Below are 25,627 nucleotides of genomic sequence, written 5' to 3'. Positions count from 1 at the left end.
GATTTTTGCTGAAATTGTGACCCCGGGGCTTAGGGATTTTTTCAAAAAAATATTTTCTGCCGGATAAGTTTTCGAGGGCTGATTTCTTGTCCTGTGATAAAAAGCCTTCGTTTCCATCGCCAAAGCTTTCAGCGGAGCATTTTCAAGCTTTTGGCACCATTTTTGAGTGAATTGCCAATAGTCAGATTTTTGCTGAAATTGTGACCCCGGGGCTTAGGGATTTTTTCAGAAAAATATTTTCTGCCGGTTAAGTTTTTGAGGGCTGATTTCTTGTCCTGTGATAAAAAGACTTCTGTTTCCATCGCCAAAGCTTTCAGCGGAGCATTTTCAAGCTTTTGGCACCATTTTTGAGTGAATTGCCAAAAGTCAGATTTTTGCTGAAATTGTGACCCCGGGGCTTAGGGATTTTTTCAAAAAAATATTTTCTGCCGGTTAAGTTTTTGAGGGCTGATTTCTTGTCCTGTGATAAAAAGCCTTCTGTTTTGAGGGCCAAACCGTTCAGGGGAGCATTTTCAAGCTTTTGGCACCATTTTTGAGTGAATTCCCAAAAGTCAGATTTTTGCTGAAATTGTGACCCCGGGGCTTAGGGATTTTTTCAGAAAAATATTTTCTGCCGGATAAGTTTTTGAGGGCTGATTTCTTCTCCTGTGATAAAAATCCTTCTGTTTTGAATGCCAAACGTTTCAGGGGAGCATTTTCAAGCTTTTGGGACCATTTTTGAGTGAATTGCCAAAAGTCAGATTTTTGCTGAAATTGTGACCCCGGGGCTTAGGGATTTTTTCAAAAAAATATTTTCTGCCGGTTAAGTTTTTGAGGGCTGATTTCTTGTCCTGTGATAAAAAGCCTTCTGTTTCGAGGGCCAAACATGTCAGGGGAGCATTTTCAAGCTTTTGGCACCATTTTTGATTGAACTGCCAAAGGTCAGATTTTTGCTGAAATTGTGACCCCGGGGCTCAGGGATTTTTTCAAAAAAATATTTTCTGCCGGTTAAGTTTTTGAGGGTTGATTTCTTGTCCTGTGATAAAAAGCCTTCTTTTTCGAGTGCCGAACCTGTCAGGTGAGCATTTGCAACCGGTTGGCACCATTTTTGAGTGAATTGCCAAAAGTCAGATTTTTGCTGAAATTGTGACCCCGGGGCTTAGGGATTTTTTCAAAAAAATATTTTCTGCCGGATAAGTTTTCGAGGGCTGATTTCTTGTCCTGTGATAAAAAGCCTTCGTTTCCATCGCCAAAGCTTTCAGCGGAGCATTTTCAAGCTTTTGGCACCATTTTTGAGTGAACTGCCAAAAGTCAGATTTTTGCTGAAATTGTGACCCCGGGGCTTAGGGATTTTTTCAAAAAAATATTTTCTGCCGGTTAAGTTTTTGAGGGCTGATTTCTTGTCCTGTGATAAAAAGCCTTCTGTTTTGAGGGCCAAAGCTTTCAGCGGAGCATTTTCAAGCTTTTGGCACCATTTTTGAGTGAATTGCCAAAAGTCACATTTTTCCTGAAATTGTGACCCCGGGGCTTAGGGATATTTTCAGAAAAATATTTTCTGCCGGATAAGTTTTTGAGGACTGATTTCTTGTCCTGTGATAAAAATCCTTCTGTTTTGAGTGCCAAACCTTTCAGGGGAGCATTTTCAAGCTTTTGGAACCATTTTTGAGTGAACTGCCAAAAGTCATATTTTTGCTGAAATTGTGACCCCGGGGCTTAGGGATTTTTTCAAAAAAATATTTTCTGCCGGTTAAGTTTTTGAGGGCTGATTTCTTGTCCTGTGATAAAAAGCCTTCTGTTTTGAGGGCCAAACCGTTCAGGGGAGCATTTTCAAGCTTTTGGCACCATTTTTGAGTGAACTGCCAAAAGTCACATTTTTGCTGAAATTGTGACCCCAGGGCTTAGGGATTTTTTCAAAAAAATATTTTCTGCCGGTTAAGTTTTTGAGGGCTGATTTCTTGTCCTGTGATAAAAAGCCTTCTGTTTCCATCACCAAAGCTTTCAGGGGAGCATTTGCAACCGGTTGGCACCATTTTTGAGTGAACTGCCAAAAGTCATATTTTTGCTGAAATTGTGACCCCGGGGCTTTGGGATTTTTTCAAAAAAATATTTTCTGCCGGTTAAGTTTTTGAGGGCTGATTTCTTGTCCTGTGATAAAAATCCTTCTGTTTTGAGTGCCAAACCTTTCAGGGGAGCATTTTCAAGCTTTTGGCACCATTTTTGAGTGAATTGCCAAAAGTCAGATTTTTGCTGAAATTGTGACCCCGGGGCTTAGGGATTTTTTCAAAAAAATATTTTCTGCCGGTTAAGTTTTTGAGGGCTGATTTCTTGTCCTGTGATAAAAAGCCTTCTGTTTCGAGGGCCAAACCTTTCAGGGGAGCATTGTCAAGCTTTTGGCACCATTTTTGAGTGAATTGCCAAAAGTCAGATTTTTGCTGAAATTGTGACCCCGGGGCTTAGGGATTTTTTTAAAAAAATATTTTCTGCCGGTTAAGTTTTTGAGGGCTGATTTCTTGTCCTGTGATAAAAAGCCTTCTGTTTCCATCGCCAAAGCTTTCAGGGGAGCATTTTCAAGCTTTTGGCACCATTTTTGAGTGAACTGCCAAAAGTCAGATTTTTGCTGAAATTGTGACCCCGGGGCTTAGGGATTTTTTCAAAAAAATATTTTCTGCCGGTTAAGTTTTTGAGGGCTGATTTCTTGTCCTGTGATAAAAAGCCTTCTGTTTTGAGTGCCAAACCTTTCAGGGGAGCATTTTCAAGCTTTTGGCACCATTTTAGAGTGAATTGCCAAAAGTCAGATTTTTGCTGAAATTGTGACCCCGGGCCTTAGGGATTTTTCAAAAAAATATTTTCTGCCGGTTAAGTTTTTGAGGGCTGATTTCTTGTCCTGTGATAAAAAGCCTTCTGTTTCCATCGCCAAAGCTTTCAGGGGAGCATTTTCAAGCTTTTGGCACCATTTTTGAGTTGACTGCCAAAAGTCAGATTTTTGCTGAAATTGTGACCCCGGGGCTTAGGGATTTTTTCAAAAAAATATTTTCTGCCGGTTAAGTTTTTGAGGGCTGATTTCTTGTCCTGTGATAAAAAGCCTTCTGTTTCGAGTGCCAAACCTTTCAGGAGAGCATTTTCAAGCTTTTGGCACCATTTTTGAGTGAACTGCCAAAAGTCAGATTTTTGCTGAAATTGTGACCCCGGGGCTTAGGGATTTTTTCAAAAAAATATTTTCTGCCGGTTAAGTTTTTGAGGGCTGATTTCTTGTCCTGTGATAAAAAGCCTTCTGTTTCGAGGGCCAAACATGTCAGGGGAGCATTTTCAAGCTTTTGGCACCATTTTTGATTGAACTGCCAAAGGTCAGATTTTTGCTGAAATTGTGACCTCGGGGCTCAGGGATTTTTTCAAAAAAATATTTTCTGCCGGTTAAGTTTTTGAGGGCTGATTTCTTGTCCTGTGATAAAAAGCCTTATTTTTCGAGTGCCGAACCTGTCAGGTGAGCATTTGCAACCGGTTGGCACCATTTTTGAGTGAATTGCCAAAAGTCAGATTTTTGCTGAAATTGTGACCCCGGGGCTTAGGGATTTTTTCAAAAAAATATTTTCTGCCGGATAAGTTTTCGAGGGCTGATTTCTTGTCCTGTGATAAAAAGCCTTCGTTTCCATCGCCAAAGCTTTCAGCGGAGCATTTTCAAGCTTTTGGCACCATTTTTGAGTGAATTGCCAAAAGTCAGATTTTTGCTGAAATTGTGACCCCGGGGCTTAGGGATTTTTTCAGAAAAATATTTTCTGCCGGTTAAGTTTTTGAGGGCTGATTTCTTGTCCTGTGATAAAAAGACTTCTGTTTCCATCGCCAAAGCTTTCAGCGGAGCATTTTCAAGCTTTTGGCACCATTTTTGAGTGAATTGCCAAAAGTCAGATTTTTGCTGAAATTGTGACCCCGGGGCTTAGGGATTTTTTCAAAAAAATATTTTCTGCCGGTTAAGTTTTTGAGGGCTGATTTCTTGTCCTGTGATAAAAAGCCTTCTGTTTTGAGGGCCAAACCGTTCAGGGGAGCATTTTCAAGCTTTTGGCACCATTTTTGAGTGAATTGCCAAAAGTCAGATTTTTGCTGAAATTGTGACCCCGGGGCTTAGGGATTTTTTCAGAAAAATATTTTCTGCCGGATAAGTTTTTGAGGGCTGATTTCTTCTGTGATAAAAATCCTTCTGTTTTGAATGCCAAACGTTTCAGGGGAGCATTTTCAAGCTTTTGGGACCATTTTTGAGTGAATTGCCAAAAGTCAGATTTTTGCTGAAATTGTGACCCCGGGGCTTAGGGATTTTTTCAAAAAAATATTTTCTGCCGGTTAAGTTTTTGAGGGCTGATTTCTTGTCCTGTGATAAAAAGCCTTCTGTTTCGAGGGCCAAACATGTCAGGGGAGCATTTTCAAGCTTTTGGCACCATTTTTGATTGAACTGCCAAAGGTCAGATTTTTGCTGAAATTGTGACCCCGGGGCTCAGGGATTTTTTCAAAAAAATATTTTCTGCCGGTTAAGTTTTTGAGGGTTGATTTCTTGTCCTGTGATAAAAAGCCTTCTTTTTCGAGTGCCGAACCTGTCAGGTGAGCATTTGCAACCGGTTGGCACCATTTTTGAGTGAATTGCCAAAAGTCAGATTTTTGCTGAAATTGTGACCCCGGGGCTTAGGGATTTTTTCAAAAAAATATTTTCTGCCGGATAAGTTTTCGAGGGCTGATTTCTTGTCCTGTGATAAAAAGCCTTCGTTTCCATCGCCAAAGCTTTCAGCGGAGCATTTTCAAGCTTTTGGCACCATTTTTGAGTGAATTGCCAAAAGTCAGATTTTTGCTGAAATTGTGACCCCGGGGCTTAGGGATTTTTTCAAAAAAATATTTTCTGCCGGTTAAGTTTTTGAGGGCTGATTTCTTGTCCTGTGATAAAAAGACTTCTGTTTCCATCGCCAAAGCTTTCAGCGGAGCATTTTCAAGCTTTTGGCACCATTTTTGAGTGAATTGCCAAAAGTCAGATTTTTGCTGAAATTGTGACCCCGGGGCTTAGGGATTTTTTCAAAAAAATATTTTCTGCCGGTTAAGTTTTTGAGGGCTGATTTCTTGTCCTGTGATAAAAAGCCTTCTGTTTTGAGGGCCAAACCGTTCAGGGGAGCATTTTCAAGCTTTTGGCACCATTTTTGAGTGAATTGCCAAAAGTCAGATTTTTGCTGAAATTGTGACCCCGGGGCTTAGGGATTTTTTCAGAAAAATATTTTCTGCCGGATAAGTTTTTGAGGGCTGATTTCTTGTCCTGTGATAAAAATCCTTCTGTTTTGAATGCCAAACGTTTCAGGGGAGCATTTTCAAGCTTTTGGGACCATTTTTGAGTGAATTGCCAAAAGTCAGATTTTTGCTGAAATTGTGACCCCGGGGCTTAGGGATTTTTTCAAAAAAATATTTTCTGCCGGTTAAGTTTTTGAGGGCTGATTTCTTGTCCTGTGATAAAAAGCCTTCTGTTTCGAGGGCCAAACATGTCAGGGGAGCATTTTCAAGCTTTTGGCACCATTTTTGATTGAACTGCCAAAGGTCAGATTTTTGCTGAAATTGTGACCCCGGGGCTCAGGGATTTTTTCAAAAAAATATTTTCTGCCGGTTAAGTTTTTGAGGGTTGATTTCTTGTCCTGTGATAAAAAGCCTTCTTTTTCGAGTGCCGAACCTGTCAGGTGAGCATTTGCAACCGGTTGGCACCATTTTTGAGTGAATTGCCAAAGTCAGATTTTTGCTGAAATTGTGACCCCGGGGCTTAGGGATTTTTTCAAAAAAATATTTTCTGCCGGATAAGTTTTCGAGGGCTGATTTCTTGTCCTGTGATAAAAAGCCTTCGTTTCCATCGCCAAAGCTTTCAGCGGAGCATTTTCAAGCTTTTGGCACCATTTTTGAGTGAATTGCCAAAAGTCAGATTTTTGCTGAAATTGTGACCCCGGGGCTTAGGGATTTTTTCAGAAAAATATTTTCTGCCGATTAAGTTTTTGAGGGCTGATTTCTTGTCCTGTGATAAAAATCCTTCTGTTTTGAGTGCCAAACCTTTCAGGGGAGCATTTTCAAGCTTTTGGTACCATTTTTGAGTGAACTGCCAAAAGTCATATTTTTGCTGAAATTGTGACCCCGGGGCATAGGGATTTTTTCAAAAAAATATTTTCTGCCGATTAAGTTTTTGAGGGCTGATTTCTTGTCCTGTGATAATAAGCCTTCTGTTTCCATCACCAAAGCTTTCAGGGGAGCATTTGCAACCGGTTGGCACCATTTTTGAGTGAACTGCCAAAAGTCATATTTTTGCTGAAATTGTGACCCCGGGGCATAGGGATTTTTTCAGAAGAATATTTTCTACCGGTTAAGTTTTTGAGGGCTGATTTCTTGTCCTGTGATAAAAAGCCTTCTGTTTCCATCGCCAAAGCTTTCAGGGGAGCATTTGCAACCGGTTGGCACCATTTTTGAGTGAACTGCCAAAAGTCAGATTTTTGCTGAAATTGTGACCCCGGGGCTTAGGGATTTTTTCAAAAAAATATTTTCTGCCGGTTAAGTTTTTGAGGGCTGATTTCTTGTCCCGTGATAAAAAGCCTTCTGTTTCGAGTGCCAAACCTTTCAGGAGAGCATTTTCAAGCTTTTGGCACCATTTTTGAGTGAACTGCCAAAAGTCAGATTTTTGCTGAAATTGTGACCCCGGGGCTTAGGGATTTTTTCAAAAAAATATTTTCTGCCGGTTAAGTTTTTGAGGGCTGATCTCTTGTTCTGTGATAAAAAGCCTTCTGTTTTCATCGCCAAAGCTTTCAGGGGAGCATTTGTAACCGGTTAACACCATTTTTGAGTGAACTGCCAAAAGTCAGATTTTTGCTGAAATTGTGAACCCGGGCCTTAGGGATTTTTTTCAAAAAAATATTTTCTGCCGGTTAAGTTTTTGAGGGCTGATTTCTTGTCATGTGATAAAAAGCCTTCTGTTTCCATCGCCAAAGCTTTCAGGGGAGCATTTTCAAGCTTTTGGCACCATTTTTGAGTGAACTGCCAAAAGTCACATTTTTGCTGAAATTGTGACCCCGGGGCTTAGGGATTTTTTCAAAAAAATATCTTCTGCCGGTTAAGTTTTTGAGGGCTGAGTTCTTGTCCTGTGATAAAAAGCCTTCTGTTTCGAGTGCTAAAGCTTTCAGGGGAGCATTTTCAAGCTTTTGGCACCATTTTTGAGTGAACTGCCAAAAGTCAGATTTTTGCTGAAATTGTGAACCCGGGCCTTAGGGATTTTTTCAAAAAAATATTTTCTGCCGGTTAAGTTTTTGAGGGCTGATTTTGTCCTGTGATAAAAAGCCTTCTGTTTCCATCGCCAAAGCTTTCAGGGGAGCATTTGCAACCGGTTGGCACCATTTTTGAGTGAACTGCCAAAAGTCAGATTTTTGCTGAAATTGTGACCCCGGGGCTTAGGGATTTTTTCAAAAAAATATTTTCTGCCGGTTAAGTTTTTGAGGGCTGATTTCTTGTCCTGTGATTAAAAGCCTTCTGTTTCCATCGCCAAAGCTTTCAGGGGAGCATTTGCAACCTGTTGGCACCATTTTTGAGTGAACTGCCAAAAGTCAGATTTTTGCTGAAATTGTGACCCCGGGGCTTAGGGATTTTTTCAAAAAAATATTTTCTGCCGGTTAAGTTTTTGAGGGCTGATTTCTTGTCCCGTGATAAAAAGCCTTCTGTTTCGAGTGCCAAACCTTTCAGGAGAGCATTTTCAAGCTTTTGGCACCATTCTTGAGTGAACTGCCAAATGTCAGATTTTTGCTGAAATTGTGACCCCGGGGCTTAGGGATTTTTTCAAAAAAATATTTTCTGCCGGTTAAGTTTTTGAGGGCTGATCTCTTGTTCTGTGATAAAAAGCCTTCTGTTTCCATCGCCAAAGCTTTCAGGGGAGCATTTGTAACCGGTTAACACCATTTTTTTCAGTGAACTGCCAAAAGTCAGATTTTTGCTGAAATTGTGACCCCGGGGCTTAGGGATTTTTTCAAAAAAATATTTTCTGCCGGTTAAGTTTTTGAGGGCTGATTTCTTGTCCTGTGATAAAAAGCCTTCTGTTTTGAGTGTCAAACCTTTCAGGGGAGCATTTTCAAGCTTTTGGCACCATTTTAGAGTGAATTGCCAAAAGTCAGATTTTTGCTGAAATTGTGAACCCGGGCCTTAGGGATTTTTTCAAAAAAATATTTTCTGCCGGTTAAGTTTTTGAGGGCTGATTTCTTGTCCTGTGATAAAAAGCCTTCTGTTTCCATCGCCAAAGCTTTCAGGGGAGCATTTTCAAGCTTTTGGCACCATTTTTGAGTGAACTGCCAAAAGTCAGATTTTTGCTGAAATTGTGACCCCGGGGCTTAGGGATTTTTTCAAAAAAATATCTTCTGCCGGTTAAGTTTTTGAGGGCTGAGTTCTTGTCCTGTGATAAAAAGCCTTCTGTTTCGAGTGCTAAAGCTTTCAGGGGAGCATTTTCAAGCTTTTGGCACCATTTTTGAGTGAACTGCCAAAAGTCAGATTTTTGCTGAAATTGTGACCCCGGGGCTTAGGGATTTTTTCAAAAAAATATTTTCTGCCGGTTAAGTTTTTGAGGGCTGATTTTGTCCTGTGATAAAAAGCCTTCTGTTTCCATCGCCAAAGCTTTCAGGGGAGCATTTGCAACCGGTTGGCTCCATTTTTGAGTGAACTGCCAAAAGTCAGATTTCTGCTGAAATTGTGACCCCGGGGCTTAGGGATTTTTTCAAAAAAATATTTTCTGCCGGTTAAGTTTTTGAGGGCTGATTTCTTGTCCTGTGATTAAAAGCCTTCTGTTTCCATCGCCAAAGCTTTCAGGGGAGCATTTGCAACCGGTTGGCACCATTTTTGAGTGAACTGCCAAAAGTCAGATTTTTGCTGAAATTGTGACCCCGGGGCTTAGGGATTTTTTCAAAAAAATATTTTCTGCCGGTTAAGTTTTTGAGGGCTGATTTCTTGTCCTGTGATAAAAAGCCTTCTGTTTTGAGTGCCAAACCTTTCAGGGGAGCATTTTCAAGCTTTTGGCACCATTTTAGAGTGAATTGCCAAAATTCAGATTTTTGCTGAAATTGTGACCCCGGGCCTTCGGGATTTTTTCAAAAAAATATTTTCTGCCGGTTAAGTTTTTGAGGGCTGATTTCTTGTCCTGTGATAAAAAGCCTTCTGTTTCCATCGCCAAAGCTTTCAGGGGAGCATTTGCAACCGGTTGGCACCATTTTTGAGTGAACTGCCAAAAGTCAGATTTTTGCTGAAATTGTGACCCCGGGGCGTAGGGATTTTTTCAAAAAAATATCTTCTGCCGGTTAAGTTTTTGAGGGCTGAGTTCTTCTCCTGTGATAAAAAGCCTTCTGTTTCCATCGCCAAAGCTTTCAGGGGAGCATTTTCAAGCTTTTGGCACCATTTTTGAGTGAACTGCCAAAAGTCAGATTTTTGCTGAAATTGTGACCCCGGGGCTTAGGGATTTTTTCAAAAAAATATCTTCTGCCGGTTAAGTTTTTGAGGGCTGAGTTCTTGTCCTGTGATAAAAAGCCTTCTGTTTCGAGTGCTAAAGCTTTCAGGGGAGCATTTTCAAGCTTTTGGCACCATTTTTGAGTGAACTGCCAAAAGTCAGATTTTTGCTGAAATTGTGACCCCGGGGCTTAGGGATTTTTTCAAAAAAATATTTTCTGCCGGTTAAGTTTTTGAGGGCTGATTTTGTCCTGTGATAAAAAGCCTTCTGTTTCCATCGCCAAAGCTTTCAGGGGAGCATTTGCAACCGGTTGGCACCATTTTTGAGTGAACTGTCAAAAGTCAGATTTTTTCTGAAATTGTGACCCCGGGGCTTAGGGATTTTTTCAAAAAAATATTTTCTGCCGGTTAAGTTTTTGAGGGCTGATTTCTTGTCCTGTGATAAAAAAGCCTTCTGTTTCCATCGCCAAAGCTTTCAGGGGAGCATTTGCAACCGGTTGGCACCATTTTTGAGTGAACTGCCAAAAGTCAGATTTCTGCTGAAATTGTGACCCCGGGGCTTAGGGATTTTTTCAAAAAAATATTTTCTGCCGGTTAAGTTTTTGAGGGCTGATTTCTTGTCCTGTGATTAAAAGCCTTCTGTTTCCATCGCCAAAGCTTTCAGGGGAGCATTTGCAACCGGTTAACACCATTTTTGAGTGAACTGCCAAAAGTCAGATTTTTGCTGAAATTGTGACCCCGGGGCGTAGGGATTTTTTCAAAAAAATATTTTCTGCCGGTTAAGTTTTTGAGGGCTGATTTCTTGTCCTGTGATAGAAAGCCTTCTGTTTCGAGGGCCAAACCTTTCAGGGGAGCATTTGCAACCGGTTGGCACCATTTTTGATTGAACTGCCAGAAGTCAGATTTTTGCTGAAATTGTGACCCCGGGGCTTAGGGATTTTTTCAAAAAAATATTTTCTGCTGGTTAAGTTTTTGAGGGCTGATTTCTTGTCCTGTGATAGAAAGCCTTCTGTTTCGAGGGCCAAACCTTTCAGGGGAGCATTTGCAACCGGTTGGCACCATTTTTGATTGAACTGCCAGAAGTCAGATTTTTGCTGAAATTGTGACCCCGGGGCTTAGGGATTTTTTCAAAAAAATATTTTCTGCCGGTTACGTTTTTGAGGGCTGATTTCTTGTCCCTTGATAAAAAGCCTTCTGTTTCGAGTGCCAAAACTTTCAGGAGAGCATTTTCAAGCTTTTGGCACCATTTTTGAGTCAACTGCCAAAAGTCAGATTTTTGCTGAAATTGTGACCCCGGGGCTTAGGGATTTTTTCAAAAAAATATTTTCTGCCGGTTAAGTTTTTGAGGGCTGATTTCTTGTCCCTTGATAAAAAGCCTTCTGTTTCGAGTGCCAAACCTTTCAGGAGAGCATTTTCAAGCTTTTGGCACCATTTTTGATTGAACTGCCAAAAGTCAGATTTTTGCTGAAATTGTGACCCCGGGGCGTAGGGATTTTTTCAAAAAAATATTTTCTGCCCATTAAGTTTTTGAGGGCTGATTTCTTGTCCTGTGATAAAAAGCCTTCTGTTTCCATCGCCAAAGCTTTCAGGGGAGCATTTGCAACCGGTTAACACCATTTTTGAGTGAACTGCCAAAAGTCAGATTTTTGCTGAAGTTGTGACCCCGGGGCTTAGGGATTTTTTCAAAAAAATATTTTCTGCCGGTTAAGTTTTTGAGGGCTGATTTCTTGTCCTGTGATAGAAAGCCTTCTGTTTCGAGGGCCAAACCTTTCAGGGGAGCATTTGCAACCGGTTGGCACCATTTTTGATTGAACTGCCAGAAGTCAGATTTTTGCTGAAATTGTGACCCCGGGGCTTAGGGATTTTTTCAAAAAAATATTTTCTGCCGGTTACGTTTTTGAGGGCTGATTTCTTGTCCCTTGATAAAAAGCCTTCTGTTTCGAGTGCCAAAACTTTCAGGAGAGCATTTTCAAGCTTTTGGCACCATTTTTGAGTCAACTGCCAAAAGTCAGATTTTTGCTGAAATTGTGACCCCGGGGCTTAGGGATTTTTTCAAAAAAATATTTTCTGCCGGTTAAGTTTTTGAGGGCTGATTTCTTGTCCCTTGATAAAAAGCCTTCTGTTTCGAGTGCCAAACCTTTCAGGAGAGCATTTTCAAGCTTTTGGCACCATTTTTGATTGAACTGCCAGAAGTCAGATTTTTGCTGAAATTGTGACCCCGGGGCTTAGGGATTTTTTCAAAAAAAAATTTTCTGCCCATTAAGTTTTTGAGGGCTGATTTCTTGTCCTGTGATAAAAAGCCTTCTGTTTCGAGTGCCAAACCTTTCAGGAGAGCATTTTCAAGCTTTTGGCACCATTTTTGAGTGAACTGCCAAAAGTCAGATTTTTGCTGAAATTGTGACCCCGGGGCTTAGGGATTTTTTCAAAAAAATATTTTCTGCCGGTTAAGTTTTTGAGGGCTGATCTCTTGTCCTGTGATAAAAAGCCTTCTGTTTCCATCGCCAAAGCTTTCAGGGGAGCATTTTCAAGCTTTTGGCACCATTTTAGCGTGAATTGCCAAAAGTCAGATTTTTGCTGAAATTGTGACCCCGGGGCATAGGGATTTTTTCAAAAAAATATTTTCTGCCGATTAAGTTTTTGAGGGCTGATTTCTTGTCCTGTGATAATAAGCCTTCTGTTTCCATCGCCAAAGCTTTCAGGGGAGCATTTTCAAGCTTTTGGCACCATTTTTGAGTGAACTGCCAAAAGTCAGATTTTTACTGAAATTGTGACCCCGGGGCTTAGGGATTTTTTCAAAAAAATATTTTCTGCCGGTTAAGTTTTTGAGGGCTGATTTCTTGTCCTGTGATAAAAAGCCTTCTGTTTTGAGTGCCAAACCTTTCAGGGGAGCATTTTCAAGCTTTTGGCACCATTTTAGAGTGAATTGCCAAAAGTCAGATTTTTGCTGAAATTGTGACCCCGGGGCTTAGGGATTTTTTCAAAAAAATATTTTCTGCCGGTTAAGTTTTTGAGGGCTGATTTCTTGTCCTGTGATAAAAAGCCTTCTGTTTCCATCGCCAAAGCTTTCAGGGGAGCATTTTCAAGCTTTTGGCACCATTTTTGAGTTGACTGCCAAAAGTCAGATTTTTGCTGAAATTGTGACCCCGGGGCTTAGGGATTTTTTCAAAAAAATATTTTCTGCCGGTTAAGTTTTTGAGGGCTGATCTCTTGTCCTGTGATAAAAAGCCTTCTGTTTCCATCGCCAAAGCTTTCAGGGGAGCATTTTCAAGCTTTTGGCAACATTTTTGAGTGAACTGCCAAAAGTCAGATTTTTGCTGAAATTGTGACCCCGGGGCTTAGGGATTTTTTCAAAAAAATATTTTCTGCCGGTTAAGTTTTTGAGGGCTGATTTTTTGTCCTGTGATAAAAAGCCTTCTGTTTCCATCGCCAAAGCTTTCAGGGGAGCATTTTCAAGCTTTTGGCACCATTTTTGAGTGAACTGCCAAAAGTCAGATTTTTTCTGAAATTGTGACCCCGGGGCTTAGGGATTTTTTCAAAAAAATATTTTCTGCCGGTTAAGTTTTTGAGGGCTGATTTCTTGTCCTGTGATAAAAAGCCTTCTGTTTCGAATGCCAAACCTTTCAGGAGAGCATTTTCAAGTTTTTAGCACCATTTTTGAGTGAATTGCCAAAAGTCAGATTTTTGCTGAAATTGTGACCGGGGCTTAGGGATTTTTTCAAAAAAATATTTTCTGCCGGTTAAGTTTTTGAGGGCTGATTTTTTGTCCTGTGATAAAAAGCCTTCTGTTTCCATCGCCAAAGCTTTCAGGGGAGCATTTGCAACCGGTTGGCACCATTTTTGAGTGAACTGCCAAAAGTCAGATTTTTGCTGAAATTGTGACCCCGGGGCTTAGGGATTTTTTCAAAAAAATATTTTCTGCCGGTTAAGTTTTTGAGGGCTGATCTCTTGTCCTGTGATAAAAAGCCTTCTGTTTCCATCGCCAAAGCTTTCAGGGGAGCATTTGCAACCGGTTAACACCATTTTTGAGTGAACTGCCAAAAGTCAGATTTTTGCTGAAATTGTGACCCCGGGGCGTAGGGATTTTTTCAAAAAAATATTTACTGCCGGTTAAGTTTTTGAGGGCTGATTTCTTGTCCTGTGATAAAAAGCCTTCTGTTTCGAGTGCCAAAACTTTCAGGAGAGCATTTTCAAGCTTTTGGCACCATTTTTGAGTCAACTGCCAAAAGTCAGATTTTTGCTGAAATTGTGACCCCGGGGCTTAGGGATTTTTTCAAAAAAATATTTTCTGCCGGTTAAGTTTTTGAGGGCTGATTTCTTGTCCCTTGATAAAAAGCCTTCTGTTTCGAGTGCCAAACCTTTCAGGAGAGCATTTTCAAGCTTTTGGCACCATTTTTGATTGAACTGCCAGAAGTCAGATTTTTGCTGAAATTGTGACCCCGGGGCTTAGGGATTTTTTCAAAAAAATATTTTCTGCCCATTAAGTTTTTGAGGGCTGATTTCTTGTCCTGTGATAAAAAGCCTTCTGTTTCGAGTGCCAAACCTTTCAGGAGAGCATTTTCAAGCTTTTGGCACCATTTTTGAGTGAACTGCCAAAAGTCAGATTTTTGCTGAAATTGTGACCCCGGGGCTTAGGGATTTTTTCAAAAAAATATTTTCTGCCGGTTAAGTTTTTGAGGGCTGATCTCTTGTCCTGTGATAAAAAGCCTTCTGTTTCCATCGCCAAAGCTTTCAGGGGAGCATTTTCAACCTTTTGGCACCATTTTAGCGTGAATTGCCAAAAGTCAGATTTTTGCTGAAATTGTGACCCCGGGGCTTAGGGATTTTTTCAAAAAAATATTTTCTGCCCATTAAGTTTTTGAGGGCTGATTTCTTGTCCTGTGATAAAAAGCCTTCTGTTTCGAGTGCCAAACCTTTCAGGAGAGCATTTTCAAGCTTTTGGCACCATTTTTGAGTGAACTGCCAAAAGTCAGATTTTTGCTGAAATTGTGACCCCGGGGCTTAGGGATTTTTTCAAAAAAATATTTTCTGCCGGTTAAGTTTTTGAGGGCTGATCTCTTGTCCTGTGATAAAAAGCCTTCTGTTTCCATCGCCAAAGCTTTCAGGGGAGCATTTTCAAGCTTTTGGCACCATTTTAGCGTGAATTGCCAAAAGTCAGATTTTTGCTGAAATTGTGACCCCGGGGCATAGGGATTTTTTCAAAAAAATATTTTCTGCCGATTAAGTTTTTGAGGGCTGATTTCTTGTCCTGTGATAATAAGCCTTCTGTTTCCATCGCCAAAGCTTTCAGGGGAGCATTTTCAAGCTTTTGGCACCATTTTTGAGTGAACTGCCAAAAGTCAGATTTTTGCTGAAATTGTGACCCCGGGGCTTAGGGATTTTTTCAAAAAAATATTTTCTGCCGGTTAAGTTTTTGAGGGCTGATTTCTTGTCCTGTGATAAAAAGCCTTCTGTTTTGAGTGCCAAACCTTTCAGGGGAGCATTTTCAAGCTTTTGGCACCATTTTAGAGTGAATTGCCAAAAGTCAGATTTTTGCTGAAATTGTGACCCCGGGCCTTAGGGATTTTTTCAAAAAAATATTTTCTGCCGGTTAAGTTTTTGAGGGCTGATTTCTTGTCCTGTGATAAAAAGCCTTCTGTTTCCATCGCCAAAGCTTTCAGGGGAGCATTTTCAAGCTTTTGGCACCATTTTTGAGTTGACTGCCAAAAGTCAGATTTTTGCTGAAATTGTGACCCCGGGGCTTAGGGATTTTTTCAAAAAAATATTTTCTGCCGGTTAAGTTTTTGAGGGCTGATTTTTTGTCCCGTGATAAAAAGCCTTCTGTTTCCATCGCCAAAGCTTTCAGGGGAGCATTTGCAACCGGTTGGCACCATTTTTGAGTGAACTGCCAAAAGTCAGATTTTTGCTGAAATTGTGACCCCGGGGCTTAGGGATTTTTTCAAAAAAATATTTTCTGCCGGTTAAGTTTTTGAGGGCTGATCTCTTGTTCTGTGATAAAAAGCCTTCTGTTTCCATCGCCAAAGCTTTCAGGGGAGCATTTGTAACCGGTTAACACCATTTTTGAGTGAACTGCCAAAAGTCAGATTTTTGCTGAAATTGTGACCCCGGGGCTTAGGGATTTTTTCAAAAAAATATTTTCTGCCGGTTAAGTTTTTGAGGGCTGATTTCTTGTCCTGTGATAAAAAGCCTTCTGTTTTGAGTGCCAAACCTTTCAGGGGAGCATTTTCAATCTTTTGGCACCATTTTAGAGTGAATTGCCAAAAGTCAGATTTTTGCTGAAATTGTGACCCCGGGGCTTAGGGATTTTTTCAAAAAAATATTTTCTGCCGGTTAAGTTTTTGAGGGCTGATTTCTTGTCCTGTGATAAAAAGCCTTCTGTTTTCATCGCCAAAGCTTTCAGGGGAGCATTTGCAACCGGTTGGCACCATTTTTGAGTGAACTGCCAAAAGTCAGATTTTTGCTGAAATTGTGACCCCGGGGCTTAGGGATTTTTTCAAAAAAATATTTTCTGCCGGTTAAGTTTTTGAGGGCTGATCTCTTGTTCTGTGATAAAAAGCCTTCTGTTTCCATCGCCAAAGCTTTCAGGGGAGCATTTGTAACCGGTTAACACCATTTTTGAGTGAACTGCCAAAAGTCAGATTTTTGCTGAAATTGTGACCCCGGGGCTTAGGGATTTTTTCAAAAAAATATTTTCTGCCGGTTAAGTTTTTGAGGGCTGATTTCTTGTCCTGTGATAAAAAGCCTTCTGTTTTGAGTGCCAAACCTTTCAGGGGAGCATTTTCAATCTTTTGGCACCATTTTAGAGTGAATTGCCAAAAGTCAGATTTTTGCTGAAATTGTGACCCCGGGGCTTAGGGATTTTTTCAAAAAAATATTTTCTGCCGGTTAAGTTTTTGAGGGCTGATTTCTTGTCCTGTGATAAAAAGCCTTCTGTTTCCATCGCCAAAGCTTTCAGGGGAGCATTTGCAACCGGTTGGCACCATTTTTGAGTGAACTGCCAAAAGTCAGATTTTTGCTGAAATTGTGACCCCGGGGCTTAGGGATTTTTTCAAAAAAATATTTTCTGCCGGTTAAGTTTTTGAGGGCTGATTTCTTGTCCTGTGATAAAAAGCCTTCTGTTTCCATCGCCAAAGCTTTCAGGGGAGCATTTGCAACCGGTTGGCACCATTTTTGAGTGAACTGCCAAAAGTCAGATTTTTGCTGAAATTGTGACCCCGGGGCTTAGGGATTTTTTCAAAAAAATATTTTCTGCCGGTTAAGTTTTTGAGGGCTGATTTCTTGTCCTGTGATAAAAAGCCTTCTGTTTCCATCGCCAAAGCTTTCAGGGGAGCATTTGCAACCAGTTGGCACCATTTTTGATTGAACTGCCAGAAGTCAGATTTTTGCTGAAATTGTGACCCCGGGGCTTAGGGATTTTTTCAAAAAAATATTTTCGGCCGGTTAAGTTTTTGAGGGCTGATTTCTTGTCCTGTGATAAAAAGCCTTCTGTTTCCATCGCCAAAGCTTTCAGCGGAGCATTTTCAAGCTTTTGGCACCATTTTTGAGTGAATTGCCAAAAGTCAGATTTTTGCTGAAATTGTGACCCCGGGGCTTAGGGATTTTTTCAGAAAAATATTTTCTGCCGGATAAGTTTTTGAGGGCTGATTTCTTGTCCTGTGCTAAAAAGCCTTCTGTTTCGAGTGCCAAATCTTTCAGGGGAGCATTTTCAAGCTTTTGGCACCATTTTTGATTGAACTGCCAGCAGTCAGATTTTTGCTGAAATTGTGACCCCGGGGCTTAGGGATTTCTTCAAAAAAATATTTTCTGCCGGTTAAGTTTTTGAGGGCTGATTTCTTGTCCTGTGATAAAAAGCCTTCTGTTTCGAGTGCCAAACCTTTCAGAAGAGCATTTTCAAGCTTTTGGCACCATTTTTGAGTGAATTGCCAAAAGTCAGATTTTTTCTGAAATTGTGACCCCGGGGCTTAGGGATTTTTTCAAAAAAATATTTTCTGCCGGTTAAGTTTTTGAGTGCTGATTTCTTGTCCTGTGATAAAAAGCCTTCTGTTTCCATCGCCAAAGCTTTCAGGGGAGCATTTGCAACCGGTTAACACCATTTTTGAGTGAACTGCCAAAAGTCAGATTTTTGCTGAAATTGTGACCCCGGGGCGTAGGGATTTTTTCAAAAAAATATTTTCTGCCGGTTAAGTTTTTGAGGGCTGATTTCTTGTCCTGTGATAAAAAGCCTTCTGTTTCGAGTGCCAAAGCTTTCAGGGGAGCATTTTCAAGCTTTTGGCACCATTTTTGAGTGAACTGCCAAAAGTCAGATTTTTGCTGAAATTGTGACCCCGGGGCTTAGGGATTTTTTCAAAAAAATATTTTCTGCCGGTTAAGTTTTTGAGGGCTGAGTTCTTGTCCCGTGATAAAAAGCCTTCTGTTTCGAGTGCCAAACCTTTCAGGAGAGCATTTTCAAGCTTTTGGCACCATTTTTGAGTGAATTGCCAAAAGTCAGATTTTTGCTGAAATTGTGACCCCGGGGCTTAAGGATTTTTTCAAAAAAATATTTTCTGCCGGTTAAGATTTTGAGGGCTGATTTCTTGTCCTGTTATAAAAAGCCTACTGTTTCCATCGCCAAAGCTTTCAGGGGAGCATTTGAAACAGGTTGGCACCATTTTTGAGTGAACTGCCAAAAGTCAGATTTTTGCTGAAATTGTGACCCCGGGGCTTAGGGATTTTTTCAAAAAAATATTTTCTGCCGGTTAAATTTGTGAGAGCTGGAACTTAACGGGTTAAGTTTCTCCCAGGATGCTACACCATTCTGACGTCACTTTTGGAAGCTCGGGCGGAGCTTGAGGCAAAGTTTGTCAGTCCCACGATGTGAGCTGTGGGGAAAAGACGTAGCCTGTAATGGCTGAGAGGAGCCCAGGAAATCCCTGGGGGAAATGTCGGAATAAATGCTGTAAATAGACAAACCTGGACTCTCTATGTGTTTTGTCTGGAACGTGACAGTTTACACCGCTGTGTGAAGCTCTGTTGAGCCGTGACTGAGTGGCACAGCTGATGGAAGCGCGCCGGACCCGTCAGTAATAAAACGCTAATCGAGGTTCGTAAATCAATTAGCGGGGGTCACGGCTAATGACTACAAGGTCACAGGTTATGGACCCATAAATTATCGCTTGTAAAACAGTCACGGAAGATACTGCCGGGAGCTGTAAAATCTGCAGTGTCAAGCAGAGACGGCAGGAAGAGCAGGCAGAAGCAAACAAGCAAGCTGCGAGACGCAGAGAAGTGCCTGTGGTGCTGAGAACTGCCAAGAGCTGAGGGCAGCTGAGGTATCGTTTCTCCACGCCAGGGGAGCTGGAAGTCTTGTGAGTACAGCTTGGGGGCGTCTTTGGAGATCGGGAGGCCGGAGTCTGAGGCAAGCAGGCAGGCAAGCTGAAAGCCGCTGTGCAGGAAGGCTGCAGAGAGCTTGGAAATGTGCCTGACGTGTGGAGGCAAGCTGACGACGTTGCTGAAGCCAGCTTATAGTTCTGCCTAAAGTTCAAAGAGGCAGGGGAGCTGATCTGCTAGACCGGGAGCGAAAGAAGCGGCTGGTTGTTTACGTGAGTACGCTGGGCCCCGGGGGAAGACGGCAGGCTGCCAGGTCTTGGAGGACTGTGGGAGGCTCACTTTAAGAAGTTGGGCAACCTGGCTGCTGATCTGAAGTCTACTGTTCTGGGTGCCAGGAAGCCAGAGGCCGTTCAGCGCTCCAGGGTGTTTGTGAGGCTGGAGGCGGAAAGCAAGGGCCGGGAGATGGCTGCTTCAGAACAGAAAGACAAGATGGCGCTGATCACCTACGTGAGAGCCGGTGCACAGCTGGAAAAGGCTGTGGGCCCCAGAGGGGGGGGCAAGGGACTATTGACGCTTGGGAATGTACTGCTGTGTTTGCTGTGAAGGCTCAGCAGGAGGCCAAGGACAGATTGAAGCTGGAAGCCTAAAGATGGCTGGAGCCCCTGTTCCTGATGATTTAGCCTCAAGGAGTGCTAGTGAGCATGTCGGGGGGGGTGGAAACTTCCAAAGGCAAGTTTGAACGGTTTTCCACTGAACCTGCTGGAGCGGAGAGCGGCTTCAGGGGGGGCGAGGCTGGTGGGAGGCGCCGTTCCAGGAGGAGGAAGGCAAAGCCAGCTGGGAGCCCCAGGCAGTGTTTTTCCACTAGAGTTCGTCGTTGCTACGTGTGCAAAGCTCCGGGACATCTGCGGCGAGATTGCCCCCACCGGAGCAGAGAGAAAAGGCAGGATGTTGCGGATGTTGCCAAGGTCAAACTGTTGATTTCTCATGGGAACCAGTCGGGTTACCATGGCAACCGGTCTGGAAAAACAACCAGGCGCGGGACTGAGGCTGGTGTTCGTGCCAGGTGCCAGCAAGAGACTCGTGGGACAAGGCCAGAGCAGAGTGTTGTTATTGGCTCTGCTGCTGACTGCAATTTGATTCCAGAGACATCTGCTGGGAAGCTGCGGAAATGCAGGGCTGTTTTGACAGGGATGACTGTTGGGTTCACAGACGGAACACAAAAATCAGTCTGTGGTGTGGTGGCTAACGTGTTTTTCTCTACTTCACAGGAGAAGCGAGAGATCAACGTTGTGCCGGGACTGAAGTGTTGTCTTTTATCTGTCTCAGCTCTAATGAAGCAGGGATACAATGCTTGTTCTGAAAATGACACATGTTCCATTTTCAGAGGGGGGAGACAACGGGTCAACATGCAGAGGGAGAACAACGTCTTTGTTCTGGAGTCACCTCTGGAGGGTGGTGGGAATGCTGAAAAAGCACAGGTGCAGTGTGCTAAGGTTCCCAAAGATGTGCAAAAGTTGCACAGGTGCACAAAATGGTACAAGCTCCGGAAATGTGGGAGGAGGTCCCAAGGGTGCAGGGCATGCAAAGGTGCAAAGGTGCTTGGTTTTTCCCGGGTTTGGGAGGGTAGCCAAGGAGGTTTGGAGCTGGTTTACACAGATCTGTCAGGACCCAAGAGGTCTGAGAGTCTGGGTGGGGCCAGGTATGTGCTGTCGCTGACAGGTAACCACAGCCAGGTTGGCTGGTGTTTCTCTCTCAAATCACAGGGGGAGGTGACGCAACTGATCCAGGATTGGGTTGCGGGGGTGGAACAAAGTTTCTCCACCAGGGTGCAAGGGGTCAAGAGCGACCGAGGGTCACAGTTTACTGGGTCTGCTCTGGAGGAATTTTTCAAGGAAAAGGGAATACGTCACCAGGTGACGGGTGCAAAGTCTTCTCAAGGGAGAAGGGAGGCTGTGGCTGAACCCAGTGATGGGGATAAGGTCCAGAATCAGGGTTCAGATCCCGGTGATGGGGGCCAGATCCAGGATCGGGGTTCAGGGCAGGTTTGGGCATCTCCAAGGGTTGTGAAAGGAGTGTCCAGGTGTGAGGCTTCATCTCCGGTAATGGAGAAAGCTCACGGAAGGGTTGTCAAGTCAGAGGGGAAAGAGTCTGACCGAGAAGACACAGCTGCTGGACCTAATGGGTCAGTAGGGTATCAGGTCACAGGTGCGTGGAAAAGTGTCGCACAGTGTGATTCTGGGAGTGTTGAAGGGGTTCAACAGGTGCCTGGGAAAGATGCCGGGGAGGGGCACAAGGCAGGGGAAGGTGTTGAACTCAGAGGGTTTTGTCAGAAGGTGCAGCAAGGGGGGGTGTGAGAGCTGGAACTTAACGGGTTAAGTTTCTCCCAGGATGCTACACCATTCTGACGTCACTTTTGGAAGCTCGGGCGGAGCTTGAGGCAAAGTTTGTCAGTCCCACGATGTGAGCTGTGGGGAAAAGACGTAGCCTGTAATGGCTGAGAGGAGCCCAGGAAATCCCTGGGGGAAATGTCGGAATAAATGCTGTAAATAGACAAACCTGGACTCTCTATGTGTTTTGTCTGGAACGTGACAGTTTACACCGCTGTGTGAAGCTCTGTTGAGCCGTGACTGAGTGGCACAGCTGATGGAAGCGCGCCGGACCGGTCAGTAATAAAACGCTAATCGAGGTTCGTAAATCAATTAGCGGGGGTCACGGCTAATGACTACAAGTCACAAAATTTTTGAGGGCTGATCTCTTGTCCTGTGATAAAAAGCCTTCTGTTTCCATCGCCAAAGCTTTCAGGGGAGCATTTGCAACCGGTTAACACCATTTTTGAGTGAACTGCCAAAAGTCAGATTTTTGCTGAAATTGTGACACCGGGGCTTAGGGATTTTTTCAAAAAAATATTTTCTGCCGGTTAAGTTTTTGAGGGCTGATTTCTTGTCCTGTGATAAAAAGCCTTCTGTTTCCATCGCCAAAGCTTTCAGGGGAGCATTTTCAAGCTTTTGGCACCATTTTTGAGTGAATTGCCAAAAGTCAGATTTTTGCTGAAATTGTGACCCCGGGGCTTAGGGATTTTTTCAAAAAAATATTTTCTGCCGGTTAAGTTTTTGAGGGCTGATTTCTTGTCCTGTGATAAAAAGCCTTCTGTTTCCATCGCCAAAGCTTTCAGGGGAGCATTTGCAACCGGTTGGCACCATTTTTGAGTGAACTGCCAAAAGTCAGATTTTTGCTGAAATTGTGACCCCGGGGCTTAGGGATTTTTTCAAAAAAATATTTTCTGCCGGTTAAGTTTTTGAGGGCTGATTTCTTGTCCTGTGATAGAAAGCCTTCTGTTTCGAGGGCCAAACCTTTCAGGGGAGCATTTGCAACCAGTTGGCACCATTTTTGATTGAACTGCCAGAAGTCAGATTTTTGCTGAAATTGTGACCCCGGGGCTTAGGGATTTTTTCAAAAAAATATTTTCTGCCGGTTAAGTTTTTGAGGGCTGATTTCTTGTCCTGTGATAAAAAGCCTTCTGTTTCGAGTGCCAAACCTTTCAGGAGAGCATTTTCAAGCTTTTGGCACCATTTTTGAGTGAATTGCCAAAAGTCAGATTTTTGCTGAAATTGTGACCCCGGGGCTTAGGGATTTTTTCAAAAAAATATTTTCTGCCGGTTAAGTTTTTGAGGGCTGATTTCTTGTCCTGTGATAAAAAGCCTTCTGTTTCCATCGCCAAAGCTTTCAGTGGAGCATTTCCAACCGGTTGGCACCATTTTTGAGTGAACTGCCAAAAGTCAGATTTTTGCTGAAATTGTGACCCCGGGGCTTAGGGATTTTTTCAAAAAAATATTTTCTGCCGGTTAAGTTTTTGAGGGCTGATCTCTTGTCCTGTGATAAAAAGCCTTCTGTTTCCATCGCCAAAGCTTTCAGGGGAGCATTTGCAACCGGTTAACACCATTCTTGAGTGAACTGCCAAAAGTCAGATTTTTGCTGAAATTGTGACCCCGGGGCGTAGGGATTTTTTCAAAAAAATATTTTCTGCCGGTTAAGTTTTTGAGGGCTGATTTCTTGTCCTGTGATAAAAATCCTTCTGTTTTGAGTGCCAAACCTTTCAGGGGAGCATTTGCAACCGGTTGGCACCATTTTTGTGTGAACTGCCAAAAGTCAGATTTTTGCTGAAATTGTGACCCCGGGGCTTAGGGATTTTTTCAAAAAAATATTTTCTGCCGGTTAAGTTTTTGAGGGCTGATTTCTTGTCCTGTGATAAAAAGCCTTCTGTTTCCATCGCCAAAGCTTTCAGGGGAGCATTTTCAAGCTTTTGGCACCATTTTTGAGTGAACTGCCAAAAGTCAGATTTTTGCTGAAATTGTGATCCCGGGGCTTAGGGATTTTTTCAAAAAAAATATTTTCTGCCGGTTAAGTTTTTGAGGGCTGATTTCTTGTCCTGTGATAAAAAGCCTTCTGTTTCCATCGCCAAAGCTTTCAGCGGAGCATTTTCAAGCTTTTGGCACCATTTTTGAGTGAATTGCCAAAAGTCAGATTTTTGCTGAAATTGTGACCCCGGGGCTTAGGGATTTTTTCAGAAAAATATTTTCTGCCGGATAAGTTTTTGAGGGCTGATTTCTTGTCCTGTGCTAAAAAGCCTTCTGTTTCGAGTGCCAAAGCTTTCAGGGGAGCATTTTCAAGCTTTTGGCACCATTTTTGATTGAACTGCCAGAAGTCAGATTTTTGCTGAAATTGTGACCCCGGGGCTTAGGGATTTCTTCAAAAAAATATTTTCTGCCGGTTAAGTTTTTGAGGGCTGATTTCTTGTCCTGTGATAAAAAGCCTTCTGTTTCGAGTGCCAAACCTTTCAGGAGAGCATTTTCAAGCTTTTGGCACCATTTTTGAGTGAATTGCCAAAAGTCAGATTTTTGCTGAAATTGTGACCCCGGGGCTTAGGGATTTTTTCAAAAAAATATTTTCTGCCGGTTAAGTTTTTGAGGGCTGATATCTTGTCCTGTGATAAAAAGCCTTCTGTTTCCATCGCCAAAGCTTTCAGGGGAGCATTTTCAAGCTTTTGGCACCATTTTTGAGTGAACTGCCAAAAGTCAGATTTTTGCTGAAATTGTGATCCCGGGGCTTAGGGATTTTTTCAAAAAAAATATTTTCTGCCGGTTAAGTTTTTGAGGGCTGATTTCTTGTCCTGTGATAAAAAGCCTTCTGTTTCCATCGCCAAAGCTTTCAGCGGAGCATTTTCAAGCTTTTGGCACCATTTTTGAGTGAATTGCCAAAAGTCAGATTTTTGCTGAAATTGTGACCCCGGGGCTTAGGGATTTTTTCAGAAAAATATTTTCTGCCGGATAAGTTTTTGAGGGCTGATTTCTTGTCCTGTGCTAAAAAGCCTTCTGTTTCGAGTGCCAAAGCTTTCAGGGGAGCATTTTCAACCTTTTGGCACCATTTTTGATTGAACTGCCAGAAGTCAGATTTTTGCTGAAATTGTGACCCCGGGGCTTAGGGATTTCTTCAAAAAAATATTTTCTGCCGGTTAAGTTTTTGAGGGCTGATTTCTTGTCCTGTGATAAAAAGCCTTCTGTTTCGAGTGCCAAACCTTTCAGGAGAGCATTTTCAAGCTTTTGGCACCATTTTTGAGTGAATTGCCAAAAGTCAGATTTTTGCTGAAATTGTGACCCCGGGGCTTAGGGATTTTTTCAAAAAAATATTTTCTGCCGGTTAAGTTTTTGAGGGCTGATTTCTTGTCCTGTGATAAAAAGCCTTCTGTTTCCATCGCCAAAGCTTTCAGGGGAGCATTTGCAACCGGTTGGCACCATTTTTGAGTGAACTGCCAAAAGTCAGATTTTTGCTGAAATTGTGACCCCGGGGCTTAGGGATTTTTTCAAAAAAATATTTTCTGCCGGTTAAGTTTTTGAGGGCTGATTTCTTGTCCTGTGATAAAAAGCCTTCTGTTTCGATTGCCAAAGCTTTCAGGGGAGCATTTTCAAGCTTTTGGCACCATTTTTGAGTGAACTGCCAAAAGTCAGATTTTTGCTGAAATTGTGACCCCGGGGCTTAGGGATTTTTTCAAAAAAATATTTTCTGCCGGTTAAGTTTTTGAGGGCTGATTTCTTGTCCTGTGATAGAAAGCCTTCTGTTTTGAGGGCCAAACCTTTCAGGGGAGCATTTGCAACCGGTTGGCACCATTTTTGATTGAACTGCCAGAAGTCAGATTTTTGCTGAAATTGTGACCCCGGGGCTTAGGGATTTTTTCAAAAAAATATTTTCTGCCGGTTAAGTTTTTGAGGGCTGATTTCTTGTCCTGTGATAAAAAGCCTTCTGTTTCCATCGCCAAAGCTTTCAGGGGAGCATTTGCAACCGGTTAACACCATTTTTGAGTGAACTGCCAAAAGTCAGATTTTTTGCTGAAATTGTGACCCCGGGGCTTAGGGATTTTTTCAAAAAAATATTTTCTGCCTGTTAAGTTTTTGAGGGCTGATTTCTTGTCCTGTGATAAAAAGCCTTCTGTTTCGAGTGCCAAACCTTTCAGGAGAGCATTTTCAAGCTTTTGGCACCATTTTTGAGTGAATTGCCAAAAGTCAGATTTTTGCTGAAATTGTGACCCCGGGGCTTAGGGATTTTTTCAAAAAAATATTTTCTGCCGGTTAAGTTTTTGAGGGCTGATTTCTTGTCCTGTGATAGAAAGCCTTCTGTTTTGAGGGCCAAACCTTTCAGGGGAGCATTTGCAACCGGTTGGCACCATTTTTGATTGAACTGCCAGAAGTCAGATTTTTGCTGAAATTGTGACCCCGGGGCTTAGGGATTTTTTCAAAAAAATATTTTCTGCCGGTTAAGTTTTTGAGGGCTGATTTCTTGTCCTGTGATAAAAAGCCTTCTGTTTCCATCGCCAAAGCTTTCAGGG

The sequence above is a fragment of the Podarcis liolepis genome, assembly GCF_965112155.1.
Source record: "Podarcis liolepis genome assembly, chromosome: 5".
NCBI classification, from domain to species: Eukaryota; Metazoa; Chordata; class Lepidosauria; order Squamata; family Lacertidae; genus Podarcis; species Podarcis liolepis.
Note: the sequence above shows the minus strand (reverse complement) of the source record.